Source organism: Anser anser (genome assembly GCF_964211835.1).
Source record: "Anser anser genome assembly, chromosome: 2".
Lineage (NCBI taxonomy): Eukaryota > Metazoa > Chordata > Aves > Anseriformes > Anatidae > Anser > Anser anser.
The window spans coordinates 14,549,819-14,567,365 of record NC_139721.1 but is presented as its reverse complement, the minus strand read 5'-3'; the positions used below and the strand labels follow the sequence as shown (position 1 = coordinate 14,567,365).

The 17,547-nt window shown below is 46.4% G+C and overlaps 1 protein-coding gene and 2 long non-coding RNA genes across 3 annotated transcripts in view; 1 reads left to right on the top strand and 2 right to left on the bottom strand.

Moving 5' to 3' along the window:
• EXT1 (exostosin glycosyltransferase 1) overlaps positions 1-17,547 on the bottom strand; it is a 172,417-nt gene that overhangs the window by 98,342 nt on the left and 56,528 nt on the right. The gene's annotated exons all lie outside the window — the stretch shown is intronic.
• LOC310894110 overlaps positions 1-17,547 on the bottom strand; it is a 92,603-nt gene that overhangs the window by 19,761 nt on the left and 55,295 nt on the right. The window contains exon 2 of the long non-coding RNA XR_014579566.1: positions 1-17,547. This exon is cut by the window's left edge and continues 19,761 nt beyond it; it is cut by the window's right edge and continues 36,222 nt beyond it. This is a non-coding gene — a long non-coding RNA (uncharacterized lncRNA).
• Positions 1-17,547, top strand: part of LOC310894109 — a 397,944-nt gene that overhangs the window by 344,169 nt on the left and 36,228 nt on the right. The gene's annotated exons all lie outside the window — the stretch shown is intronic.

The following is a 17,547-nucleotide window of genomic DNA, read 5'->3' as shown; positions in this document are numbered from 1 at the left end:
TGTGCTTCTGACCCCATGCAGAGTTCCCATGACAGTCCAAATTCAAACTGTTATGTCTACAGTTTTAACACGGCCTTTTATTTATTTATTCATTTATTGCTTACCTAATAAATGTCCAGTTAAATTCTAGGCTTCAAAGCTCTATCAGATGGCAGCGTTTTATCAGTTTAGTTTTCTTGCTTTTGGGGAACAGAACGAGTAGCAGCGGTGACAGAAGAGTCATCTATGTGTAGACCTTAGCACAACTCACTAATGCCTTTTAAATTAATTTGAAAGGCTGTCTTGGCTCAGAAAGGCCAGACCTTCCTCTTTTTAATTAAAACTTTTAAAAAAGAAGAAAAAAAAAAAGAGTGAATTTATGCCTTAATCTCCCTTTCTGGTCAAACAACGTAGCTTTCCTCACCACTAGCAAGCAGACTTTTTTTTTTTTTTTTCCAAGCCCTGCCCTTCACTCATAAACAAAACCAGGCAGGGCTACGTCTCATTATAGCCTGCACAGACACATGGTCCTGCTGAGAGGGCAGCCCCATGCAGAGCAGCTCACAACAGCAGAAGGAGCAGTTGTCTGCAAGTTTCCTATTAGAACAGAGGCGCCGTTCAGACATCGCTGGGGCTCTTTAGAAATTCCAGTTTTAAGCCTCAGTCCAAGGGTTTGGAAACCTGGAAGCAAAAATTTGTTGCTGAGCGCGGCGGCGTGCGGAGCTGCACCGCTGCCCGCGAGCACCCTGGACGCTGCCGGACAGACGGACAGAGCAAGCAGCTGTGTGAGCATCTGCATGCCACGAGAAATGGGGCAAGACAGACCAGTGAATGTGGACATTTTCTCATTTGCTCCTCGGTTTTGGATTTGGGCAAAACACGACAGATTTGGCTAACGCTGTAGAACTAAGTATGTCAGTAAATAACTCGTCCCTGTGCTAAGCGGTGCCGGTCTTGGCCTCAGAAGTTTACAACTGTCTTCACAAAGTTTACAGCTGTAAACTTTCAATGCAATTAAAAAGGAAGCAGCTTTGAACCCTGCAGCAGCGATTACAGAATTAATCTAGATCTGACAGCTCTAAACACGCATCAGCACAAATATCATTTCCTGATCCACAGATCAAATGCTACAGCAGGTCTGCCAGCCACTGACAAGGGCAACAGCCCCGCGGTTTTCATGGCAATGAAGACGTTGGTAATTGGGATAAAAGCGTGGGCTGCTACTTCCTATGAGAAGAGAGGCTCTCACCACAGCAGCAGCTTTCGCTGATGTCCCTGCACTCGTATGGCTCCGTGCAAGGGCAGGGCAGGTTACCATGTTAGGGACACAGCGCACGAGTGCCTCTCACGTGGCGCTCCCCATTGGAAGGAGCCATTTGTCTACACCTGAGCAGGGGACCAGTGACAAAAGCCACAGGCATCTGAAAAGCAAACCTCCGCATTGCCCAATCTTCTCCGCTGGCTGCTCTTCCCACCCGAGGAATGGGAGAGGAACATTTGCCCAGGGAGCAAGCACCAGCCCAGCTGTGCTCAAACCCAGGCACCCCGGTGCATCCCCATGAACCTCCACTTCATTTATTATTAACAAGAAGCTGCAAAAAACCAACACAACAGCACAAGAAGAGCCAGGCCAGTGAAGCCCGAGAGGCCACTCGGTTCACACTCCCCTGCTTCCCCCCTTTTCTTTAGCACCGCAATGAATTTAGGGCTAGCGGGATGCTGGCTGAATCGGCCGCATTGTCTGCAGCCCGGGCTGCTTGGCTTCTGGCTGTGGCACAACCTTCCTGCTATTGGGAGGCATCTGTTTTGCATTCATTTCAAAACGGCTCCATTGTGGTACCCGGCTTTTCTTTAAATCGCTTTTATCGCTGGTCTTATCAGCTTTTGTGAGGCCAAGCAGCCCCGGGAGTAATGGATGCAGGAGGAGGCAGGGGCTGCGCCAGCCCCGGCCTGAAAAGCTTCTCCTGGGCGTTTTGGGATTTCGGGTGAGAAAGGCGAAAGCGATGCAATGCCTGTCCTGTTGCTTGGATACTTCCGAACTAGTGAAAAGAGCCGAGCGCTGCACTGCTGGCAGGCCCTACCCAGCATTGTATAGATAGATGTACAGATATCTGGGAGCCAACAAACATAACCAGGAGCGTTTGTATTTGGAAAATACGAAGTGACCCAAATGAAAAAATCCCTGAAAATCTACTGCAAATACAAGTCTTTCAGCTCCAAGCTCCAGGCCATTTCTCAGCTAGCTGTCACTTTTCACTTCAAAGGTTATTCCTTAAAGCTAAATAAAATATTTATGTTACCCAGTATGAGGCATGAAAATTATGTTTTGCTCATTTCTGCACGCAGATTTGAAATCTGCCTGTAATTTCCTTTCTGCTATTTGCAGGTTTAGCTGCGAATATTAAGTGCTCATTATTACCAGCACTGAAAAACCAACAACCAATCCCAAGGTCAGACCCGGATATTAAGTGCTGGGTCATTTCCTGCCTCAGTGACAACTCTTCCCCAAAACACGAGCCATCACATCAGATCTATTAGATTTTCTCTTTCTCTATCGGAGGGTATCAAAGTTTATGCCAACCGTAGCACGACGTGTGCTTCTGCCCCGCAGCAAACCTGGGCAGGCTGCAGACTGTCGGACCCTGTGTGCACGCGTGCGGTTGATATAAACATCAGTACTCAACTCATCAAGCAGATTTGTTTTTCTTTATTTATACCAATATATCAAACATATCCAATTTTGTTTGCTTGGTTTCAACCAGCTCAGTTAGCAGCTCACTGCATGTACTGCCTAAATAAATCTCATAACATTGCCATTCCGTTTCTGTTTGTTTAAAAGCCCAGCTTTAGAGCCAGCAGCTCCCAAACCAGAAATGAAAATATATGTTTACTCATCCCTGACCAAATTTAACTCCTGCTAAATTCAGTGTCATTTTGCTACTAATTTCATTCAGGGCAAGAAAAAGTCCAAGGCTTTTCATGTCCTGAGTTAAACATTGAAACTATAGCTTTAAACATTGAAACTATAGCTTTCACCAAACAGTAGAAGTGAAAAGTGACATGAAGTGCTACCGTTATCCATCTATTCCCTGTGCATTTGCTAGAAAAAGCTAACCTTTGTAAAGGCCAAAATTTCCTGTTGGTTTTGCATGAGTAAATTTAATGCTGTTCTACTGACCTCGCTCCTGAATTCCATCATACCTGAGAGCTGCCCCTGGCTCTGATGGTTTTCACTTGTATGGGCAACAGCACTGCACCTTCACCAGCACAGCTGCTGGAATCCATCATATAACGGGTTTTACTGAAGTATTATAAATAGAAATAAAGATTATTAAAGCATTTTACTACCTTCAGTGTAAAAGGCCACAAGCCACCTCCAACCTGGATCAGGCGAGAGGGAAATCCCTCCCTGTACACGGCAGCTAGCATCCCTGTCAAAGCAGGCATGCAACCAGGAGATGCTTAAGGAACCAAAAGCCCCAGCCTAACCTACAGAGGAGAAGAAAATGTTCATTGTGAGGGAGCATAACCAAATATACAACACGCAACAGCAGGAAGCCACCTCAAGAGTGAAGACCACATCCCCACGCGAGGTGCCTCATGTCCTCTCAGATCCTGCCAACACAAAGGAGTTTCACTGCAGGCACTGAAACCTACCCCGACGCATCCGGGGGCACAACCCTGTGTGGATACACACCGGGATGTTACATATAACCCACTCGGTGTGACGATTCGTGTGTGGTGAGGCCATTGTCACCTCACATTTGCCCAGCAGGTAGAAGAAGAGCCCCATCTGAAGATAATTTTGGAAGACAGCTTGCCATCACGAACTGTAAAATAAAGTTGTCCTCATCCCGACAGCGTAAGAAGCACAAATGAAGAATTACCCAGTAAGTAAACTGTTACCACTTGGGGGATTCAAGTATTGGAGAGAAGCTACTTGAAGCCAATAGGGGGATCAAATATGAAATAATAATGTATTAGAAGTAATAAATTAAAGATGAAATATGCTTCACAGCTTCAGTCTGAAGAACCACACCGCCTTTAATCTGAAAAAACGCGACGCAACTAAGAACAACTAAGATAGCGTTAATCTCCGGCTTCAGTGCAGCGACGGCGAAAAATAAAAAGGACAGATTTTAATCCCGTGTGAGCTTTTATCTCGGTCTCAGCCTGGCGAACCACCCCGAGGTGTTTGTCTTCCCAGCGTTTACCAGGGAATCAATGGCAACGAGGGGCCAGGAGGCTCCGCGCGGCCCAGGCTGCCCAGTGGGCGCAGGCCTGCAAGGCAGCGGCAACGCCGGGCCTGCGCCGCCTGCACCTCCACGGTGGAAGATAAGCATGCCTGCAATCTGTTCCACTTCATGCTAATTACAGGCAAATCCTGTTTAGTCTACTCATGAAAGTAAATTGATTTGCATGGGATTATTTCCAGGGGTAAAAGGGATCTAAGACCGGCCCAGAGGATTTGGGGCTTTTGGGTGAGATATCCATGAAGTCCCCAGTTGGCTGAACGTTGAGTGCTTTCGATATCGTGTTAATACAGGTCAACAAATGTGATAGAGAGATACCCTCCCTCCGAAGACCCTGAACAATACAACTATTATTATTATTATTTTTAATTTCTTTCTTTTTAAATAACAGAGTTGTTTTACTATTGTAAATCTTAAGCTTTGGTTTGCATAGCCAAGAGATCTGGCTATGGTAGATAACTTTGAAAATTATTGGGTTTTTTTTTGAAGGTAATCTCTAAGGGGCTACCTTCTTCAGACCAGTTAACACTTTTGAAGGAGACAGATACAGCAATACCGCAGCTTGGCCCAAGCCCTCCCTTTGCCCCGTTTACTCCACTCCTCGGGGACCCATGCATCTTTTTTAAACAAGGCACAGCTCATGCGCCTCATACATTATTAGTGCAGCGTCTTCTCCCCCGGCTTTCCGAGCTCTCCGTTCCCTGCAGAGCCGCTGTTGACACTTCACATGCACCTACTTTGTAGCCCCTTTGTCTTATGACAAGATAATCAGTGCCAGGCAGATAACTTCCCCTCCACGCAGCCGCTCGGATGGCTCTGGCGCGGGGCTGTCTGCCTTCCACTGCGCCGCCGCCGCGCAGGGCTCGGTGACACAAGGAGAGACAGCTGTAGACCTCCAGTCTCCGAATTTCAACTTTCTGGCATTCCCCCATTTTGCATGACAGCGTCAGCGCTGTCAGAGGGAAAAAGGAGGATTCAGCGTCTCCCCTGTCATGCTGTGAAGCTCAGAATTTCACATCTACAGCACCTTCATCTTTCAGCAACTGCTGCAGTGGGGCGGGGGGATCGGTCCCTCTCTGCTTCATGGGTACAAATCCAATTTAGGATTGCATTTACTTTACCAATACAGCTATTTTTCTGCACACGATATCAGCTGAACAAGAAGAGGAGAAATTCCACGGTTCCTGTGCACCCTGTTCTCCCTCAGCTGAAGGTGAGCAACTAGCATGGAGGATTTGGACAACTGAGCTTCAGTTGAGGAGTTATCAAAGGTCTGGGCTTGGGTGAGAGCTCCTAGCATAGACACCTTGTGGAGCCTGGCTGTTCTCTCACAGACATACATACAGACACTTGCTGCCGTAGTGGCACCATCTTTCATCCCTGGACAGGTCTCCCAGTGCCTGGGGTTTCACAGGACCAGTCCTGTGTGCTCCCCCATCTCAAATCTGGTGTCTGCATGACAGGGATTACACAGTCCCCTCAAAGACCACTCCATTTCTGCACCAACGATAGTGGATTCATGGACGGTTCTTGTTTGGATATCTAAACGAAGTGAGATTAGCCAAGTAGTGCTGCAAGCCATCCTCTCCCTGGTCAAGGTGCTTTTTAAACCATTTGCAGGCTGGCAGCATTTTTAATGCCCTAACTGTTGCATCAGCTCTAAACAAAATTCCTTTTGCTGCAGCTCTAAGAGCTGGGTGGCTCAGCGAGTAAGCTTTTTTTTTTTGGTGAGGCAGATAACCTTCCCCTGTAACGCTCAGTAAATGTCAGGTATTCAGAATGGCGTCACCCCTCTCAAGTTTCTAAGGCCTCTCCGATGCAGACACTCAACCATAACCAAGGCTTATACACAAGAAACTTTTTTTTTTTGCCTGCCCCTTACAGCACTTGAAAGCTTTTAAAACAGAAAATTCCAAGTCAGCTGCAAGAGGAGAGACAGAATTGCCTCAACCCAGCTCCACTTCTCTCCTTGCGATCCTTGCTTACTGTTTCCATCAGCAACTTTGTTTTAATATGGCATTTTCCCCATTCACTTCTCGTACCCACTGCAGCCACACGCAGCAGGCACCACCGCCTCGATGAGTGCTCGCGGGGATGCAGAAAAGCAAACCCCAGCTCCCTGCGGCACCCCAGATAAAACAGGTCCCTTCGTGTACAGGCCAACAGCTGAAGGACAACATCCCACTGCCCAGACAGCACACAGCTCCCGCTCCTGGAAATCAGCGGGCACGATGAAGAAAGACACAGGACCCAAAAATACAGCCCGGCTGGCAGCCCATCCTTCAGCAGCTCGGGGGGCAGGCTGCAGCCGGCCACTGATCTCCTCCCCGCCTGCCAACACCCGAGGGCAGTTTGCCTGCAACCCAAGGAGCCCCCGGGGCGCCGAGCCAAAGCAATGCGATGTGTTCCTCACTCCACGACACCTCGGTTCGCAGCTGCCCAGGGTTCGGCCCAGGAAACAGGCTCCCCCAGTCACTTCGTCCAGCATCCCCCTTCCTGAGAGGCTTATCTCCACCGGTTCAGTCTGGCGAAGCAATGCTGCAAGGCATTTGGCTTGGCTTGGCGGTGGGTGTATCTAGAACCCGTTTAACAGACAGCAATGACAAGAGAAGCCTGCGATTCCCGAACTTAACTGATTTGAAGAATAATAAGAATTCAAGCTGGATCAGGAGAGCTCCTCTGCTAACTCACTTTATTGTCAGTATTGACCAGCACAATCTGGCCAAATCCCCAGTGCAAACGAGCAGCTTTAGCCAATATCGTCACAGAGCCAACAAGTCTTAATTTGCTACAGGAAATGCTCATTTTACTGTATCTTGTGCATCTGGCAATGGCTAAAATGCATCTAACTCAGTCAACAGTCAGATGTGATGAAACACAGCCAGCATTTTTCCACTGGCGTAACGCAGAGCTCAGCAGACGGGCTGAATCCAAAATCTGAACACCACTGAACATCAGATGTTTCTACATTCATTTTCAATTAAATGTTTTTGTGCAGGACTCCGACAGAGAAAGAGGCTGTCGAGAGATAGACTACACGACAGAAGATACATAAAGGAAGAAAATAAATAAAAGCACCTACACAAAGTGTAAGCCTGTGCCATAGCAGTTCAGAGAAGCTCTCTTCTTGCAAATCGGGTTTTCCCCCCACCCACTCAGTAGATAGTTTATTTCTTGAAAACTCATAGTTTGTTGGTTTTCGTTTTCTTTTTTTGTCAGCTGCCCAATACAAATAATTAAGTTCAACAGTTTGTTCCCATCTGAAACCTATTAGAGCCTTCTGACCCACATTAGATCAAATCCCCAATATTTGTTTTGCATTTGGATAACGTTTTGTAAACACGCGGTCTCCTTCCAGCCCTTGGTCACAAGGGGCCATCGTCTTCCCAGGTGCCGAAGCCACGCTGAGGAGGACGGGGCGGCCGATCCCCCCGTCCACCTTCCCCCACCTCCTCCCTCCGTGCACACTCTGGTTTCAAGTTTTCCAGGACGGAAAGAGAAGCACATGGAGACTGGGAAAATTCTCCTCTACCGCTGGAAAACATGACTAACAAGCATCTGAGGTGGCCTCAGAACTGCCTTGTTCTCCCAACAGAACAGAGACGTCGGTTGCTAATGTGGAAAGCCCACACTCCCAGCAATCACGCTTAATTTCTGACTCACTCCTACTGGCATCAGTCGTTTCTCCCTCTCCCCTTTGATTTTTTCTTCCCGTGCACCCCAAAATGCAGAACCTTGGGAAAAAGTAACACAGTAGCTATTACATCGTATTTTAAATTCCCTTTAAAACGTGTCTGCATTATTCTTGATCAAAGGAAAAGACCAAATGACGACCTGAATACCTGAGAACAATACTTTGAGGATCACTTGCTCATTATATCAATTTAGAAGTATTCAGTTTTTGATACCAATTGGCTAGTGGGACTTGGTTTATATGAAGAAATATTTCCCTTCTCTTCTGTTTTCTAGAATAGACTATAGAACAACATACAAAATCCCCCACTTAATTCTTCGTTAGTTGTCTTCTTCCATGGCACTAAAATCTGTTTTATACCAAAGTATGAGTTCAAATTAAGAAAAACATTACTGAATATATATATAGCTAAAAAATCAAGTCCTTGATGAAGTGCACAGACATTCCTGGTCAAAGCAGGGGCAAGAAACTGGGTCTCGGTGGAAGCTGACATCTATTTCCCTCTAAGCAAGCAGGGCTTCACGTTGAGGTCGGGGGCTTTCTTGCTTCCCCCCTTCTTCACGCCGTCCCTCGCGTTGGCAGGCTTTATTTTGGTCTGACACGGGTAACAGGGTTGGGAGCAGCTCTCGGATCTGCCAGTTTTCTCGTGGGAGGTATCGGTTCGGTTTAAGAGCGAGTGGGAAAGGAAGTGTCTGACTTTGCAAACACAACTTGCACACAAAGATATTTTTATTCCCTTGCCTTCCCACCAAAAGGTCTAAGCTCTAAAGCACCGAGCATAAGGCGGGGTAAAACACCCCGATTAAACCCAAGGCTGCAGGCGGGAGGCCCTTCAGCCTTCACCAAGGAGGTAATCCTGCTATCCCCAGCTGCTTTGCTGCAGCCCAGTGGGTAAGATGCCTTGGATGTGGCAATTGTTTCCCCCGCTCCGCTGCTGTAGGCATCCGAGGTTTGTCTAATTCTTGGTCATTTTGGTGTCAGGAGGCAGAGCCACGGAGAGCCACCCCGCGGCAGCTGGCACGGGGAGAGTCGGTACGTGAGACTCAGCCCCACTGTGGTTGTCCTGCGCTCCTCCAGCAGTGCACACTCACTGAATAATCATTCCACCTTGCATTTTTCCCCCCAAAAAATAATATCCCAAGGCTGGAAGCCCCCTGACCTCCTTTCCAGCTCCCCTGGGGGAAGGGAGCACTGCGACTCCTGCGCCGGGCTGCCACGCACGGCCCCAAAGAGACCAAGCAAGCGAACCGGTGCGGTGTTTTATCCCGGGGCTTACCAAAAGGAGGCTGCCCGTCAGCCTGCTCTAACAAGATGCCTTACACGGGCATTTAGCATTAAATCAGAGCCGCTCCTCGCCGCGCATTCCCTACTCCCTCGCCAGCACCGTCGCATCCTCTCCTCGCTCTGCCGCCGCTGGCACGGCCCGAACTCCCCAAAGCAGCAGCCCCGATGCAGCTCAGCTGCCCTGGCTCCCCAAAACTCAGGGCCACCTCCTTTTGGTCCCCAGGTGTGCCTGGCAGGAGGGCAGAGCTATTCACTCGGGTGATTAGTTATGCAAGTAAGTGGAAAAAAAAAATAAAATCAACGCTAAAGGTGAAGTACAAATGGGATTAATTTCCAAAACTGCAGAGCATTCGAGTGCTACTGGAGTCAGCAGCAGCATCTACAAGTACTCAGCACATTTGGAAGAAAAAAAACCACATTGATACTTTGATGGATTATTTTTTCTTTATGGAAATGCTACTTTAATGTAATTTCCCTAGTGTATTTAGAATGACAGCATACATATCTTTCTTCTGATCCGAAGTAAAGTTTTTTCACATCTCAAAGCCAGCTGAAAATACTTACAACCTACGAATGCAAAACCCTAGAAAACAGAAGTAAAATCTCCCTACATATATACTCAGCCTTTTCATGCAACTAATCAGGACTGACGGAGGGCTCTAGAGTTTCAGTTGTGGCAAAAATGGTGACAGTTCTTCAGCGAATACAGGAAAATCCAAAAAAATTAATCCTCAATCTGCCCTCTGCTTCTCGTGCTCAGCACGCGGGTCTCTGCCTTCCAAGCACTCTTGGAGCAGGCTGTGAAGGAGAAACAGCTCCGTGGTGCAATAAAAGTTTAAGCAATTTAAGTAATTCCCCCCCCCCCCCCCCTTCCACCAAGAAAACAAAAATAAGATGGAGGGGGAGACCGGGACAGACCCACAGTCGTATCTGGAGGGAAGAAAGCCAAAAGCATTCCTCATTAAACTCCACTGAAATAATCCCGGTGCAAAACGGTTACATGATGCAAGAAAGCAGCAAGATGAACTTCATTTCCAGGGAAAAGAAATACCTGGTTAGAAAAAGTAGTGTGAATGAAGCTGGCGTAGATCATGTGGACGTAATCCTCAAAGCTATTTCCAGCTAGGCAACAGTAATGAGAAAAATTCTTCGGCGAAAGAAGCGGGTTACTTTCAAGCTGCATTCCTTTCCATCTAGGTTTACCCTCTTCTTCCCTTCCCCAAAATACACCATACCTAGGGAGCAAAGCCACAGAAGTTGTGGGTTTTTTTTTTGTTTTGTTCTGTGTTTGGTTTCTGTTTAGGAGCAACTGTTTCATAACCGTAATGTTCGCAAGCACTGTTTGCTTTTCGGACAGATGTTGCATTGTAATTCCGTCCAAATGAGATTTTTTTTTTTTTTTTTGATTAGGGAACAAAGCTGATAAGAGCAAAACCACTGGGGCCAGACGAAATCTGTGGGAGTTCTGATGAACTGGCTTGCAAGCTCGCCTGAAAGCAGCAAGACTGCCCGGTTGCACTTCCAGGACAGATTCAGCAGCAGCTGCTCTCTACCTCCTTCTCCGAAACAAGCCTCGGGCAGACGTCCTCTCGTCATGCATCAGAGGGCTGGGGCCTAACAAGCTCCTGAGGACAGAGGCGAGAAAGGAGAGTGGCTAACGGGAGCGGGACGCTGGGGACCCGCAGGCTCGCGGCGTGCGAGCCCTTTCCCCGTGAGCCCATGCTCACCGATCCTGCACGAACACGTCATGATGCAGAAGGACCTGCATGGCCTGAAACGAGGCTTGTTAAAGAGGAGATAAGGGAAAAAAACCCACCCCCAAACGCCAGAGGGAAACGACGGGCCCAGAAGGTCGCCTTCCTGCACAAAGGGAAGAAATGCCGGCTCTGAGGCAACCCGCGCCACATTAACAGAAGCCAGAGAGCCAGCAGCTGCTCTGCAGATGCCACTTTCCACATCTTTACTGCCAAGCCGGCCAACTCAGGACTCTTAATTTCCATTAATCTTCTTGGGCACTGATGGGCCACAGCGAGCAATTTGCACAGTCCCGTCCGTGCATCCTGGGAGTCTATGGAGAGCCCGCGGAGAGCGACGGCTCCGGGTTAACTAAGCCATGACTCTGATGAAAAGCAGATGCCATTTAATTATTGGGGGGGGCTTCTACTGACTGCAACCCGTGGAAGTATATTTTATAGTACACCAAAGACCAGAACTAACAAGAGCCCAAGGCTACTAGTGCACAGATCCTCCAATGCCATTAAAAGTGTACGAGTGGGAAGACCATCGGGCCACTTCAACAAGGAGAGCCCTCACTTCTGCCATTAGAGTAAGTCTTGCACACAAAGAGGAGTACGGTGTTAGTTCAGGGTCCTCTTCTACCCGAGTTTCTTTCACCGAAAAAATAAATAAATCAGAAATTAAGATTAAATACGTGTTAATCCTGAAGCTTCTTCCCTAGCCTTCAGCCTCATGAACACAGCATCATTCCCAACTAAGCTATAACACAGCTTTTGGCAGCCCCCCCTTTTTTTTTAAAGCTCTGTTTCACATTTTCTGTAAGAGCCCCTGAATTACGTAACAGGATCTTGGTCAAAAATGAAGAATTTTAAACATCTTTTTCCCCCGTCTGCATGGTGATTTTAGAGGAATCTAAACCACGAGGCTCTTCTAAGCCATTAGTTCCCATTCTGCTATGTTTGGAAGAAAATACTTTCGACGAAGGGTGAGGTAGGAGGTAGTGGCAGATATCCAGATAAGTTCATTTCTTCGGTACATATGCGATCATTTCTCAGTAGAAAAAAATTCCAAATGACCTCAATTTTTGTGCCTGAAGTTCACTTTTCACAGCATTTTAAACGCACCACCACCCCAAACGCTCTTCAGATCTAATACATGCAACAATCCCAGGAAATTCCTTTTGGTTTACTCTTTACTTACAAAGAAAGTAAAGATGAAAGACAGATGAAATTCATTTCTCTTAAATTCTTTCAACAGTATGCAAGCAGCCCGGGCTCTAAATACAGTGCTAATTATGGGTAGCGGGCCTTTTTCTATTTACATGGCCAGGCTGGAAGTTACAGCGTGGTGTACGGACTACAAAAATTCCTGGCTTAGCAGATAATGCCTGTGGCCCTTCCCTGTGAAGGTGCTGTCTGCGAGCAGGGAACCACGATGGGGTTAAAATGTACATCGAGGCACAGAGAGTGAGATTTTAAATCACGTGTAGTAAAGGCTACGGTAATCTTACCTCTAAGTTAAAAAATGCCACGGGCATAATTCTCCCCGTGCTTTTATTTTCACGCCGAGGGTTACCACATGAAAAGCTGTACCTGGATATCGAGAGGGAGAAGAAACAGAAGCAAGGGTTTGCGTAGAAAGGTAACTTGCTGTCCTTGGTGGGAAGAAAAGCCAGCCTGGCTCCTCAGGTATCAACCCACGGCAGAAACTCCCAACTTGTCAGGTTAGCAGCAGCTTATACATCACTCGCTGTACTCAGCACATCTTTAACGTCAGGGAAAAAAGCCTGGAGAACTCCTGTGCAAGCGCCTTGCCTCAAAGCCCTTTTCCTTCAGGGTCAGGCGAGGAATGACACGCTTTCAGATTTACAGCTGAAACTAGACTCCTTTCGTGCCTCTCCACCTTTAACTTGGCCCAACACGTCGCTTTTCTGCTGTTGAATAAGGACCTCGAGCCCCTCATCTCCTTACACCTCAGGACTGCTCCTCTGGCAGACGGGGATGGCAGCAGACAGCCCGCACGAGGCTGGAGGCTTCGCCTCGCCCGCCCCGCAGCACCTCGGCTTTGCCAGACACCCCAGCACACGTGCAGCCTGGAGATCGTCCCGCTTACTTGGAATCCCCCAGAAAAGACAAAACCCGACGTGCCAGGTAGCAAAGAAAGGATTTTTTTTTTTTTTTGCACGACAGTTTCCTCCTTTAACACGAGACGCACGGCTGGGGCTTGCTCAGGAGCGCAGGGGCTGGCTTGAACTCTCACAGCGCTTCTCCCCCTTCTCGAGCAAGCCCTGGCGTTTTGACCAGATGCTGGGAGCCATTCCAGCCCCATCTGTTCGAGAGTTTTGAGTTGTGCAACATAAATTTTACTTTAATGTGTGGTAATAATGACCTCCGAAACCCCATCTTGCCTCTTTCAAATGCGCTAGCTGAAAGCCAGTTTTCCTACACGTTAACACGTTAAGTGCTGCGGGGTGCACGTTAATGCTGTTTATGAAGATTAAGCCACACAAATCCCCATTTGCACTAATGCTGGCTTCATGACCTAATCGCCAAGAAACGCAGAAAACTGTATCTTTGAGAAGTGCAAGTCTCCCTCCTGTCCTCCCTGCCCATGCCCGTCTGATCGCTCCCGCTCTCACCCATCCCACGTGCATCCACCCTCATTAGGTCTCACAAGCTGTGCAGGTTCAGGACAGGTCAAGCATCCAGACTAAATGCTTTTACAAACGTTACAGTGTGCTACAGAAAGTCTCTGGTGCTTCATTAAAGTGCATTTTCTGTCCTAAGGTAATACCAAATCAGTGCTAGGGTTTGTCAAAGAGTTTGAAAATCTTAAACTTTGCTGAGAGTTACTCTTTTGGCAATCCTGCACATACATCTGGATGATCTGTTTTAACAAACCAAAAACAAATGTTGGCTGGGCTCGGTTTCTGTATTTCTGCTTTTTTCACGGCCAACCTATCTCCTTTCACCTACATTTTCAATGGCAAAACAGAGACACAAAAGCTGATGAACCAAGTGTTTTCAAATGTAAATCTCAGTTCTCCTGTGAGAGGGCAGAAAGCAGCGTATTTTCCTCCCACAGGATGCTCCCCCCAAGCTTTGTTGCTTCATTCTAATTCATGTCCTAGCAGACAGAGAGGAGCACTGAAGTGCTGTTTTCTGGGTGATGTGTTATTATCATAATACACGTTATTTGTGTTCGCAAGCACATACTTACAGAGGGAGACTTTTCCAGGTGGCACATGTTATTCAACGCTTTTTCTTTTGCAAGTAAATACCCAGCTTCGGAAAGAAACAGCATAATGGTTATTTCTTTCCATTCTGGAAAGATCTTTGCAAAGGTCAAGGTCACGGAAGCAGGAGCTGTGCGAGTGGCAAATTTTGTCAGAAACCAAGGAGGGGGAAGAGTCAGGTCCTAAGGCAGGTTCACACAGAAACAGCCATTCACACCGAGCCACGCTTCCCAAAGGAGCAGGTTTCCTCTTCATGCTCTCTGGCTTCCTTTATCCTAAGATCGATATTAAAACCAGACAGCTTTTTTCTCTCCCTGCCACAGCCCCCTTCCTCCCAGAGAACCCCTAAGCCTGCCGACTGGATCTTCTTCTGCACCCGCTCAGCCTGCACCACCACGCAAAAATCAGCTTGGGGCTCCATCGTGACGGCTGCAGGACTCTCCTCTGGAGACCGGGACAACGGCGTGTTTCATGCCATTCATCTCAGTTTACAAACTGAGGTCAAGGCAGTAAGCGATACGGCAGACAGTGGAGCAACAGAACGATAAGCATCATTTCCCCAAATTATTCAGCTCTTAAGACAGAACTGCTGTCTGTATGTCCAGTTACCCACCGGATAATGTCCTAAGGCAGAGAGAATGAAGTCACACTCCTGGCCTTTGAGGTAAAGGAATTTTGCTTGTGAAGTGTCACTGGCAACAGCAGATGAACAACAAAGCAGCCCTTTACTCTTTTGATGAGGATGTGATTTAAGGCACTGGGTAGTGAGTACTGCACCAAAGCTTGCCTGTTTGCTTATTGTAGCAGTGAAGGAGACAAGGAGATACGAAGATCTCAAATAGATGCTTCTCCAAAAAAAACACAAAGAAACTAACGATAAAACAAAAGAGGTCATAATTAAGTGCAACACAATTCCGTGCATATCGAAACATAAATGAATTTACCCAGTAACTTGCCTTGCATTCAGCAATCATGCACAAACCTCATCCTCTGGGACTCCATGGCTCTGGAAGCCATGATCACACTGAGATGATGATGGACACAAAGCCCTAAGTGTGCAGTGGACCCAAAGGATTACCACACCTCTAATTTGAGATTCTCTGCATTTATTGATCCCAGCATCTCACACTAACCACAAAGGGGGTGGAGGGGTATCAAAGGAAAAGAAGATATTCTTCCTTAAGTAACTTACAAAGTCGTAAGTTTCAGAGGAACCAAGCGACTAAGGAAACAGGACGAAGTTTGATACAGAGCAGCTGATAACATACATTGAAAAAAACCCTGTGCCACGTTTTCAAAGCTCCAGCTGGATGCAGTGAAAGAGGAGAACCAACGATCACTCAGGACGGATTTGCCTGCGATGAATAAAGAACAACAGAGATAAGGCCAAAGCATGATGAAATCACAATTTATTTTGTTTAGGGCGGGGAGCCCAGACTTTTCCCACTGGCCTATTTCTAAAATAAATAGGAAAAACTAACCAACAGTCACAAGCTATAGAGAGTTCAACAACCAAATGGATTTAGCCAGGGGTTCCAAACTCCTAATTCTAATAGCTGGCACTGGAGTCCTTCATCCAGTTCTGGCTTGCCTTTTACTAATTTTTCAATAGCTCTAAACAGTCAAAGAGAATCGTATTTTGGGCTTAAGAGTTTTGGAGCAGGGGAGAATCCAGACCTCCTCTTCCTTCCCACATAATGTAACAGATAGACTTAATCTAGTTTCCTCAGCAGGGCTCCCTGCCAAAATATTTAGTCATTTTAGTCTGTTTGCTTTTGATACAATTATATGTTTCTGTTTTGTCATATCCTTATCTGATTCAGTTTGATATTTGTTCAACATGAGTGTTATGGAATGGGGTTCACTATTTCTGTGCCTGCTCCCAAACCCCTCCAACCATCACACTCCAGAACACACACATCCAAACCTCCCCCGTGCTCACACACACAAATGAGGGCAGATTTAGATAATTACCATATGGAAAAACTAATATGCCCAAGACATCCTGTAAAAGAAGACAATGAGATTGCTAAACTCTCGAGCCGTACATAAATAGAAGTTTCAAGGCTTTTATTTGAGGAAGAGATCAGATCATCCAGCGTTCTGTTTTGGCAAATTTGTGTCAAAATGACATTCCAATTTCAGCAGCATACATAAAACTGCACAATTATTTAGCACTGTACAGATTTTACATAACTCTTGAAGTTACTGACTCAATTCATTTCCCTTCCTACTATAAGACAGATTAATCTGAAATGAATTAAGACAGGCAACCAGAAGTAATGTTACTATAGCCAGTAAACATTCTTTAAACTGCTATATCACTAAGCTGCTTAAAACCCTCACTATCATCGTATGCTGCATCTGCTCCATAATTACTAACTCTCAATCCACAGATTATGAATATATATTTTGTATGGCAACACAACACGCAAAGCGGCACAGGTAGACAGCCATCCCGAAAGCCAAATATTCATTTAGCGTAGTACTTAATTTTTCAGACACAAAACGTGAGCTGCTCAGGCAGGCACGCCCACCCCCTCGCACAGGCAGATGCTCTGAGCCTTGAAATCAGGACTCTCATCCCATATTAAAAAAAAAGAAAAGAGAGAAAGAAAAAAGGACATCAAACCATCGTGTGCTCACTGCTAGTGATGAGAAACCCACTGAAAACCAGTGGCAGATCCCAAGGCATCAAAGCAGCACTTTGCTACAGGAGGCAGAAATATTTCACACAAAGAAAGAAGAACTACATTACTAAGGACAGGAGTGTTTATCTTCATTACAGTTCATCAGTTTATCAAGATTAACAGAAAACAATGGACAGTACCTAGAGTGGGGTGGGGAAGGAAGGAAAGGAGAGATTCCTCTCGCTTATAAAAAAAAAAAAAAAAGAAAGAAAGAAAAAAGGCTTTAAATTTTGAGACTAAGACAAGAAGCTCTTTGGGAAAAGGTCTGTTAATTCCTGTAGGACTGTGGTGCTGTCGTGGTTTAGTCCTCTACACCTAAAGGAAATGAAAGTGTTTAACAACAACCCCACAACTCCAGACAAGTCTAGGATAAAAAATAACCTCCACCCACAAGCACTTTGGTTTAGAAAAGGTTTCCAGCTGCACTGTGGCACCGTGCACTTAAAGAGTTTGGTCTGGTAGAAAGCAAATCATCACCAGAGTGTGAAATGCTTGCTGAGGCCTGATTCTGGTCACATGCAAAACTGCACTGCAGAAACTGCACTAACTGCAAAAATAATAAATAAAAATAAAAAATAAATCTCCCAAACAAAAAATCATAACGTTCAAAAGACAGACACAGAAAACAGCATGGAATAAGAATAAAGAGAAATTTGTTTAATAAGAACGTTTCAG